Genomic DNA, 11,136 nt, shown 5'->3' with positions numbered 1-11,136 from the left:
AACCAAAGCTGAAGTTTCTTCACATGTTAAAAATTTCATTCACCTGATCCATAATCATCATCATGTTACTCCAAAATTCATAAGGACTGATAATGGTCCTGAATTCTTTTTACCAGATTTTTATGCTTCAAAAGGCATCATTCATCAAAGAGCTTGTGTAGAAACACCTGAACAAAATGCTAGAGTAGAGAGAAAACATCAACACATTCTCAATGTTGCTAGAGCTTTGTTGTTTCAATCCAAACTTCCCAATGTTTTCTGGTCATATGCTGTTTTGCATTCAGTTTTTCTCATAAATAGAGTTTCAACTCCTCTTCTCAAACATAAATCTCCTTATCATGTTTTATATGATTCATTGCCTGACATTCATTCTTTCAAAGTTTTTGGTTGCCTTTGTTATGCTTCTACACTTCAAGCTCATAGAACAAAATTACAATCTAGAGCCAGAAAGTGTATTTTCTTAGGTTACAAGTCTGGATTCAAAGGTTCAGTTCTTTTTGACTTACATTCCAGAGAAATCTTTGTTTCAAGAAATGTTGTTTTCCATGAATTAATATTACCTTACAATTCATCATCATCCTCTTCTTCCACTAAAGATTGGCAATATTTTCCTACCCCTTCCACTCATTTTTCTAATTTTGAGGATCCTAATTTTTCACAATCACCACCTTTTATCACACCACCTGCACTCTCCACTCCTTCACAACCTACATCATCACCTCCTAATGTCTCTATACCTATTAGAACTTCCATCAGAAATAAAGTTACACCTGCATATCTACATGACTACATTTGCAATGCATCTGTTTCTTCTGCTAATAACAGTATCAGTCAATATCCCCTTTCCAATTTTGTTTCACATGCTCGTTTATCTAACACTCATTCTATTTTTGCTATGTCTCTTGCTTCTTATACTGAACCAAAATCCTATGATGAGGCAATCAAACATGACTGCTGGAAACAAGCAATGCAGATTGAACTTAATGCTCTTGAACAGACTGGCACTTGGAAGATAGTGGATCTCCCTTCATTTGTCAAACCTATAGGGTGCAGATGGGTTTATAAAGTGAAACATAATGCAGATGGCTCTATTGAGAGATACAAAGCACGTTTAGTTGCTAAGGGATATAATCAGATTGAAGGCCTTGACTATTTTGATACCTTTTCACCTGTTGCTAAGGTTACCACTGTGAGATTAGTTATAGCTTTGGCTTCAATCAATAATTGGTTTTTGCATCAGCTAGATGTAAACAATGCTTTCCTTCATGGAGAGCTTCATGAAGATGTTTACATGAGTGTGCCTCCAGGTGTTGTTCTTTCAAAGCCAAATCAAGTTTGCAAATTGTCCAAATCTCTCTATGGCCTCAAGCAAGCTAGTAGACAATGGTATGAAAAGTTGACTAGACTGCTCATCAACAATCAATATATACAAGCTACTTCTGATGCATCCCTGTTTACTAAGACAACTTCTGATAGCTTTACTGCACTTCTTGTTTATGTTGATGATATAATCCTTGCTGGAAATTCTCTCACTGAAATTAATTTCATCAAGAATGTTTTACACCAAGCCTTCAAAATCAAAGACCTTGGTATTTTGAAATATTTTCTAGGTCTTGAAGTTGCACACTCCAAAAATGGTATCTCTCTTTGCCAAAGGAAGTATTGTCTGGATTTGTTACAAGATTCAGGTTTACTTGGCTCAAAGCCGGTTACCACACCTTCAGATCCATCCATTAAGCTGCACAATGACACTTCACCACTCTTCACTGATGTCTCTGCTTACAGAAGATTGGTTGGGAGATTGATCTATCTCAACACAACTAGGCCTGACATTACATTCATAACTCAACAGCTCAGTCAATTTTTGAGTAAACCAACCCACACTCATTACAATGCTGCTCTAAGAGTTCTTAAATATCTTAAAGGCTCTCCAGGTCGTGGCATTTTTTTTCCTAGAGCTTCAGGATTACATATTCAAGGTTACACAGATGCTGATTGGGCAGGGTGTAAGGATACTAGGCGTTCCATTTCAGGCCATTGTTTCTTTTTAGGACAATCCCTCATATCTTGGAGAACCAAAAAGCAGCCTACTGTATCTAAATCTTCTTCAGAAGCTGAGTATAGAGCGATGGCATCAGCAACCTGTGAACTTCAGTGGCTTTTATACTTGTTGAGAGATCTCCACATTGATTGTGTTAAGCTTCCTGTCCTATATTGTGACAATCAAAGCGCCATGCATATTGCAGCTAATCCTGTCTTTCATGAGCGTACAAAACATCTTGAAATAGATTGCCACATTGTAAGGGAGAAACTTCAAGCTGGATTGTTCAAGCTTCTGCCAGTTACAACACATGATCAACTTGCAGATTTTTTTACAAAGTCTCTGTTTCCACAGCCTTTTAACATTTTACTTTCCAAGTTGGGGTTGCTAGACATTTATCAACCTCCATCTTGTGGGGGGCTATTACATAATACAAAATCTGAAGAAACAAAGTATGAAGAAAAGCAATGCCTTGCAGTACAAGTTACTTAAAGTGTAGTACAATAGCTTAAGTATAGCAGTACTTTCTCATTATTAGATAGTACAATTCCCTTGTATAAATAACCAGATGTACACTCTTTTAAAATTCAATGAATCAGTTTCTATCTTTCTTTGATTCTTAATAGTTGTCACCAAATTAGTTGTTCAAATAGCACTCCTCTTTTTCTTATTAGTCAAAAACAAAAAAGGGATAAAAAGGAAGTGAGAGAGTAAAAACATAATCTAGTATGAGAGAGAGTTATATAAAAGTTGTCATAAAATGGTTGTATAAATATCATTTCTTTTTTTATAACACTAAATTGAATTGTGTTATTAACCCAATTTCACTAATTCATTAACCACAAAAATATATGTTGTAAATCACTTTTGGAATTTATGTACTTATCATCATTTTTTTTTAAAAACTATATAAAATAAGTGGGTAACAGTCCCAGTGAGTTTCGCTCAGTTGGTAGGGACAAATGCATTTTATATGCAGGGGCCGGGGTTCGAATCCCAGACACCCCACTTCTCCACATTTAAAATGTGTGAGCTCCAGCCACTAGGCTACCTGACCAAAAAAAATAAAAAATAAGTGGGTAACGCCTTGCATTTTTTACGTCCTTAAAAAAAACATACATTTTTACGGTCGATTTTTTTTGTGGTGGTCGGGGTTTGAATCCCGGACCTTACATATATTATGCATGTTTCTACTAACTGGGCGAAGCTCACGTGGACATATTTTTACGGTTAATTTTTTTTGACACAATTTTTACTGTTAATGAAGTTGTGAAATTAATTAATGACATAATTCAATTTGTGTTACAAAAAAATTCATCTATATAAGAAAAAAATTTGAAAAAATTAAAAAACTAAATGACTATTAAAAACATTGTGTTCCAATAGCATATGGGATATGATTACATGAACACTAACCTAAAGTTACACTATAATTCCAACCTTCACCCAACTTTGTGGCACATAACATTCTTTGATGAGGTAGTGACCATCTAACTTTTAATGTGTTCATAGTTTTATTCACCACCCACGTCTACAAACATAAAAAAAATTCAAAAAGAAAAAAGTCTACAAACATAAATTAAAAAAAAAAAATTTGACAAAAAAATTTAAACTTGCCTTGACGGGTTGGTTTGAATATGCGATATACCTATTGGTTTAAAAAGCATAGACTTTGACAAAAAATTTAACCCTATAAACCATCTTCCTATATGCTTCAATCCAAATGTGACTGTATCTCAAAACCCTTCTCAATCATGGTATGTATAGATCTCTTCCTTTTATGAATTTTTTGGTCCAATTTATTTTATATTTTTGTTTTCCAATGCAAAAAACAATGTGTTTCTAATGACTAATGAACATTTTTACCTTTTTTTAATGTGTTTGTTTTTGCAGTCCCTTACAACTTTGATGTTTAGGTCAATGCTTAGGCTTCTAACATTGTTAATTTGTGAGCCTGCCACTTCAATTCCAACATTGCTATACTATAGTGGTCTTCTTCCTCACAATATGGTTCTACTAAGAATGGTTCGTCACGAATTACTTGAACAAGAAAATTATCTCTTCCGTTTACTCATTAGCTTAATGAGTTGTTTTTTGTGAACTAATTGTACCAATATTTTTAATCATTTTTAATCTTCATTTAGTGGGTTTATAGTAAATTAAGTTGAGATTAAGCTCAATGACAAGCAATTTTAAACTTAGGAAGAGCAATGTAGTTGCTTCTGAGGCAAAGCATGAAAGAAATAATTAAAGAATAATCAATTTATTATCGAATGTAGTTGTAACATATACGGTCATTTATGTTTTCGTAGTCGGTTTCCCTCAAAAAAAAAAAAAAGTTTTCGTAGTCGGTCTTTCTAAGAAATTCCATTAAAAAAACAAGTGAGGTGTTTTAATATAGAAATAATTCTCACATGTCCAAGTAAGATTTATCCCTTTTGTCTCCATAAGCTTAACTCAGTTGATATGGACATTGCATAATTTATGCAGGAGTTGGGGTTCGAATCCTGGACACCCCATTTCTCCACATTTAATTGTATGAGCTCTAGCCACTAGGTTACTAGACAAAAAAAAAAAGATTTATCCCTTTTTACCCATAGCAATGTGTTTATTCAGGATACTTGAAATCTTAACCAACTTTCAGTATCGTTTTAGCTACAAAAATTTGTTTCAAAATTAATTACTCGCAATTTACAATGTAAAGTATTATTTTTTCTTTAATGAAAAACAAATCAATAGTTGATTAAGATAATTTAATAATATAACATTTCTCTTTCTTTTAATTAATGTATTTCTTAATATGTGTGTAAAAATCATAAACGTCATGCATTTTGAAACGAATGGGATACTTAAAATCTTAACCAAACATTAGTGATATAAACATGATAGTTTGATTCAGTTTTTTGGAGAAAATTTGAGTCGATTAAAATAGTTGGTTCATTTTTTGTCAGGTTATCCTTATTTTACAATTGAACTCCGAATTACTATGGTCTCTTTTCTTGAGAAATTGGAGAGTTAACATCAAAAACAAAATACTAGTTAGTTTGTTTGGCAGCTTTTGATTTTTCTTTCAAAATATAAATTAAACCAAATAGCAAATGCATAAAATATAACAAACAATAATAATAGCAATAATAAATACAACATGTGCAAAATTGTCGGCTTAATGTTTAGAGTTTGACTTTGTATGTTCTGGAGACAAAGTTCGAATTTCTTCTAGGCAGGTGTAATTTTACCATTAGCATCACCGTTAGTCTATTTGTTAATAAAAATTTCTCTTCCCAAAAAATAAATTAATTAACACAGCATATTTTTTAGATAACAATACTAGTATAAATGATATAAAAAAATTGTCGAGTAATACTTAAAATTCATCTTTTAAGATGAATAATTGAAATGTTGAGCAGGTACTATAGTGTCCAACCTCAAACCCTCATTTCCAAAAAAAAAAAAAAAAAAAAAAAAACAAAAAAAAAAAACAAAATCCTCGTACCTAAGTCATACACTTGTGGACAATAAGTTTGATGTCCGCCCCTGTATCTTATGGGTACCTAAAAGCCCGTACCCCGCCCTTTATCTGCATTTTAACAACAAAAAGACTATAAATAACAAAAAAAAATCACAACGTAATTAAAATATGATTTAAAATCTTTTAAATCAACTTATAAAATATCATACAACATAGTAACTTTGTCAAATAAAAAGCATTAAAAGTATAACAAATAAATGCATCTATACCTATTATAAAGGGAATACTATTTTTTGGTGTAGCCTTTTTTTAAATCCCAAAATACCCTTTTCAGTTATATTTTCTATACTATTAACTTCTCATCCCACACAATCAATTAGATTTAATGTCGGTTACTTACTTTCCATTAACTTCTCACCTCACAGAATTGTTAATAACCGCTTCCCCATTTCAATTACAAAAACACATGTTGCTACACACAATGATACAATCATCAATTCTACCATTTTTTTCATTTACAATTTCTATCTATTGTTCCTATCAAAAAAAATAAAAAATCTCTATCCATTGTTATCTTATCTCTCCATTAATTCATTTCATTCATTTCACTGTCAACCATTTTTACTCAAAAAAAAAAAATTAGAACATTTCATCATGGAATGATGTTGTTGACTTACGGTAAATCATTCTTACTTCCTACAATTGTAATTGTATGTACATGACTTTATTATCTCTTTCTTTCCTGTCAAATTTCCACCACTTTGGTACTCTTTTATTTCTTCTCTGTATACACTCTTCTATCTTTTTTGTTATGAACCTTCTTACTTACAATCGTTGTTAATCTCTCTATAGCTTCTTTTTTTTTTTATTGTTGTTAATCACTCTTTTTATTTCCTTCCTTTTTACCTGTTATTTATTTACTATGAGTTTTGTTTATGGCAGGGGAGTTTAATTTGTTTGTGAATGAAGATGCCTCAAAATTTTGATGTTAGTTTAGTTTTATAATATAATATCGTACACTTCTTTTTTCGCTTTTGTTTTGATTAAAAGTTCTCTTTTCCTTCCTTCTAAGATCGTATACTCTAACACCCTCATATCCAACCAGATATGCATCTTCAAAGTTAATTTGCATTCTCTTTTGAATTTTAAGATGATTATATTTAGATCACAAATAGACCTCACCTTCCATTGATGCTATGATATTTAACTTTTACTCTATAATTTGAACACCTTTGGTTCGAAGGAGTATAAATATCAGTGATAAAATTTGGCATATTTTATTGTTTTAATCCTTGCTACTGCAATAAGAAAATAATTTTTGCTTTAGACATTTTAGTTATGGACTTAATGAATTTCAGTGGTTGGGTTTAGTTTTCCATTCAAAATGGTACATGATTTGTGTTAATTTTTTCCCTCTTATATTTTCTATCTTCTTTTTGTTAAGTTTATACATTTTCACATTCAAATTGAGTGTTGTTGGTCTTTTCTTCACATTTCTAATTGAGATATGAATGAAGGCTATTTCGGATTCCTCATAACTAATGTCACAGGAGCCACATCAGCCTTACACCCAATCTTGATATTCTAGAATAATGCAACAACCTTGAAAGTTAATAGAGTTATAGTGCAAGTAAAGCACAAATTTAGTTGCACAAAACAAATGATGCATGTCCTGTTAGTTAGATTATTTTAGACATAGTTAAAGCACTTTGAATCTACTTCAACATGAAATTCCATTATTTTAAACATAGTTAAAGCACTTTTGAATCTGCTTCTGCATGAAGTTTCAATATATCACTTACATTGAAGGTTTCATGCTACCATGTTTATGTTTTAACATATGTGAAATTTTGAATTGATATATTAAATATTGATATGAATTGTTTTACAAACTTTGGATACAAAGATGTTTGTTTATTGATTTTAATATATGTTAATTACCATGACATTAATTATATTTGGGATGCATATTTCATGTCATCCATATATATATATATATATATAGTTATGTGGATATAAAATTATACAAAGAAGAGTAAATATATTGTATATATATGTTATCGCAATACACAAACAAAAAAAGGAGGATAAAAGGGCATCAATAAATTTCTATTCATCAGGTTTTTAGTTCTTATATTTGTAAATGACAAACTATATATTAATTTATTTTATACAAAAAAAAAAAAAAACAAGGTAAAATATATATGCGTTAGCGTAGTAGAAAAAGCGGACAGACGGGCACGGGAGTGCCCGTCTGGACGTTAGTATTACAATAAATATCAAAGATTTAAAATTAATTAACTAATTTCAGTATTATAAAATTACAAATGAAATGAAATGATTTCCACGAGAACCTTGTTTCCATGAAATGATTTCCACGAGAACCTTGTTTCTATGAAACGAAACTGTAAATGATTTCCACGCACTTAAGTGCCGATGGATTAAATTGAATTTGAGCAGTTAACTACCGTCGGCTATTTCCGCGGCAGTTAACTGTCGATGGAGCATTTGAATAAATTACTGGTGTTTTTCAGCCAAACTAGACGTGTCTTCAGCAATTTTCATCGGATTATGATTAGGTGACATTGATTGAGGCAAAATCCAAGATGATACAAAAGAAAGGAAAAAAAACACCAATTCTTTTTTTTTTTTTTGGTCAGATAGCCTAGTGGCTGGAGCTCACACATTTTAAATGCAGAGAAGTGGGGTGTCCGGGATTCGAACCCCAGCCCCTGCATATAAAATGCATTTGTCCCTACCAACTGAGCAAAGCTCACATGAACAAAAAAACACCAATTCTTTTTGTGCATAAAACATTCTCTGTAAGAGTCATGAACACTCTTTATATAACGTTGAAAACTAAACGATGTGAGACTTTAGAGTTTTTATTTTCAATTCACACATTCTATGTTCCAACATCCTCCAAGTCAATGAAATTGCAGGATTGTCTAGCACCAGATTTGTGAAACAAGGGAAAAAAAATTATTGAGTCCAAAATTTTCATATATGTTCAAGAACCTGGTAAACTCAAATTTTCGATTTATAGAATAGAAGAATAGATTTTAGATTCAATCCATAATTTTAGATTCAAACGAAGTGTACCAAATTTTTACTTTCTTGTCATTCTTTTTCCACTTTTATGTTTATTACGTCTCACTTCTTCTCTCAAAAAAGAAAGTGTGTTGAACATCATTTTTCTTCACAAAAATTCTTACCATTTTTTCATTGATTAAATTTGGAAGGCCAATCAACCTTGTCTAATTGTATAAAAAAAACCCATCCTGTCTAATCACGATTAAAATATTGTTTTATTAAGACAATTAAAATAATTATGGTATTGTAGACTATGTCCTCCTGCAGATCGAAGCAAAGTCCTTTTCTCTTTGTCTGTTAGATAGCTAATTCTGTTGTTGAAGTTACAACAACTAGTTGAATTTTATGTTCCACTCCACAAAGGATCATGGGTAGGACAAATTTGGTCGGCTGATAACTTTCTCGACACATGTTGTCATAAATATAACTGTTTGTTTAACATGTGTAATATTGCATATGTTAAGGTAACTAAAAGTACTAGTAACTTTTCATTGAAAATCATCAATTATTGATTAAAAGCTACATATTTAGAGCCCGTTTGGATTAACTTATTTTATAGCTTATATAAAACAGCTTATGCAAATAAATAAGTTTTTATGTATTATTTATAAATTTTTAAGGTAGTTGATGAAAAAACTATTTATGAAGATACAATTTTCGTTAGTGAGAGCATATAAATTAAAATAAAAGCTTACTTATTTACATAAGTTATTTTTCATAAGCTCAAAATAACCTCAACCCAAACGGGGCCAATATAAAAAACACAAGTTCCAAATCAAAGTTACTACTACCTCCGTCTCTAATTATATGACTCTTTTGTCAAAATCACGGAAATTAAGAAAATTGATAATAATATTAAATTTGTTTATAATTACTATTGTTTTTACAATTTTATCCTTAAGAGAGAGAGTTAATTTATGTTTTCAACATAATATTTATTGTTGATTGAAGAAAAAATGCAAAATAAATAGGGGTATGGTTGTAAAGAAATAATTAATGTAATTGGAAATAACAAACGGGACTTATAAAAAGGGATAAAAAAATTCTCAAAAGGTTCTTATAATTAGGGACGGAGGTAGTACTTTAAACTTCTTAACATGTGCAAATTTGTACATGATAGAAAAACCTTAAATATAATGTAGTATCACCGATGTGAGATTTTGATTCTTTGTAGAATACATACATTGCACCAAAAATAACACTCCCTCTGTCCTAGATTATAGGATCATTTGAACATTTCACACGTTTTAAGAAATGTAACTAATGTTGTATGAAAAAAAAAAAATTATGAGTTGTTTTACAAAATTGTCTTTAATAAATGATAAGAGAAAGATAAATTAAAGAATTGAAAGAAGAGAGATTAATAAAAAGTTAAGGGTGTAAGAAAAAAAATATCATTAGTATTTCATCGGTATTGTAAAATGACTTATAATTTGAGATAATTTTTTTTCTAAAGTGACATATAATTAAGGGTTAATAGGCCTTTACACCCCTGTAATATATGTCACTTTTGGTTTTGCCCCTATAAAAAAAAATATTTGGATTCGGTCTTTGTAAAAAAATTTTGTTTTGGAAAACCACCCTAGGCCAGTTTACAGTGCATTTTTGTTGATGTGGCATGATGCATCACCTTTTTCGGATGAGGTGGCGCGCTGACTGTATAATTATTTTTATTTTTTATTTTTTTATGGGGTACATGTGGCATTTATGCAGTCAGCGCGCCACCTCATCCGAAAAAGGTGAGGCATCATGTCACATCAGTAAAAATGCACAGTCAGCTGGCCTAGGGGGGTTTTCCAAAAAAAAAAAAATTACAAGGACCGAATCCAATTTTTTTTTTTTCCAGGGGACAAAATCGAAAGTGGCCTATATTACAGAGGGTAAAGGCCTATTAACCCTATAATTAAAGACGGAAGAAGTAGTAACTAACGACACAACACAAGGCATAACAACATATGACAAACTTTTATGGTATTATATAATTTTTGGTCTTATACGATTTTTGGTGGACAAAAAGTTATTTTTATATTTTAGATAACTATTTTATATGACTTGTACGTTATGGGTGCAAATAGTTCAGACAAAATCGATGAAACCGAAAAAGTATCTGACTTTGTTTGGCTTGGTTCAAAACCGAACCGAACCAACCTAAACCGATCTAGTTTGGTTCCATTTTTGGTTTTTAAGTTCCAAAGAACTGATGAACCAAACCGATGCTAACCTCAGTTCCCATTTTAATAATATTATTCATCCTCACACACACTTATGATTAAGCTCAAAATTAAAATAACACTAGCCGCCAATCACACTCTATCTACTAAAAAATAACACTAGCCGTCAGTCACACCTAAATCATCGTTTCTAACCATCGTTGGGATCGTCCATCTATTGTTAGTTTTTTCATGTTAATTATATAAAGTAGTTTGAAAAATAGAGAACATGGAAAACAAAGATGTATGAAATAGTTGAGTATGTTGTATGAATGAAATACAAATTTGTAAAAATATAGATTTTTTTAGTTGTATTTTCAAAC

The 11,136-nt window shown here is 31.0% G+C and overlaps 1 long non-coding RNA gene across 1 annotated transcript; it reads left to right on the top strand.

Annotated features, from left to right (window-relative positions):
- Window positions 1-3,751: 3,751 nt before the first annotated feature.
- LOC120580817 (uncharacterized) lies at window positions 3,752-4,315 on the top strand. The gene is made up of 2 exons (XR_005646577.1): window positions 3,752-3,798; window positions 3,935-4,315. It is a non-coding gene; the product is annotated as an uncharacterized lncRNA (long non-coding RNA).
- Window positions 4,316-11,136: the final 6,821 nt, after the last annotated feature.

The sequence above is a fragment of the Medicago truncatula genome, chromosome 6, assembly GCF_003473485.1.
Source record: "Medicago truncatula cultivar Jemalong A17 chromosome 6, MtrunA17r5.0-ANR, whole genome shotgun sequence".
Lineage (NCBI taxonomy): Eukaryota > Viridiplantae > Streptophyta > Magnoliopsida > Fabales > Fabaceae > Medicago > Medicago truncatula.
Note: the sequence above shows the minus strand (reverse complement) of the source record. Positions and strands in the feature narration are given on the sequence as shown.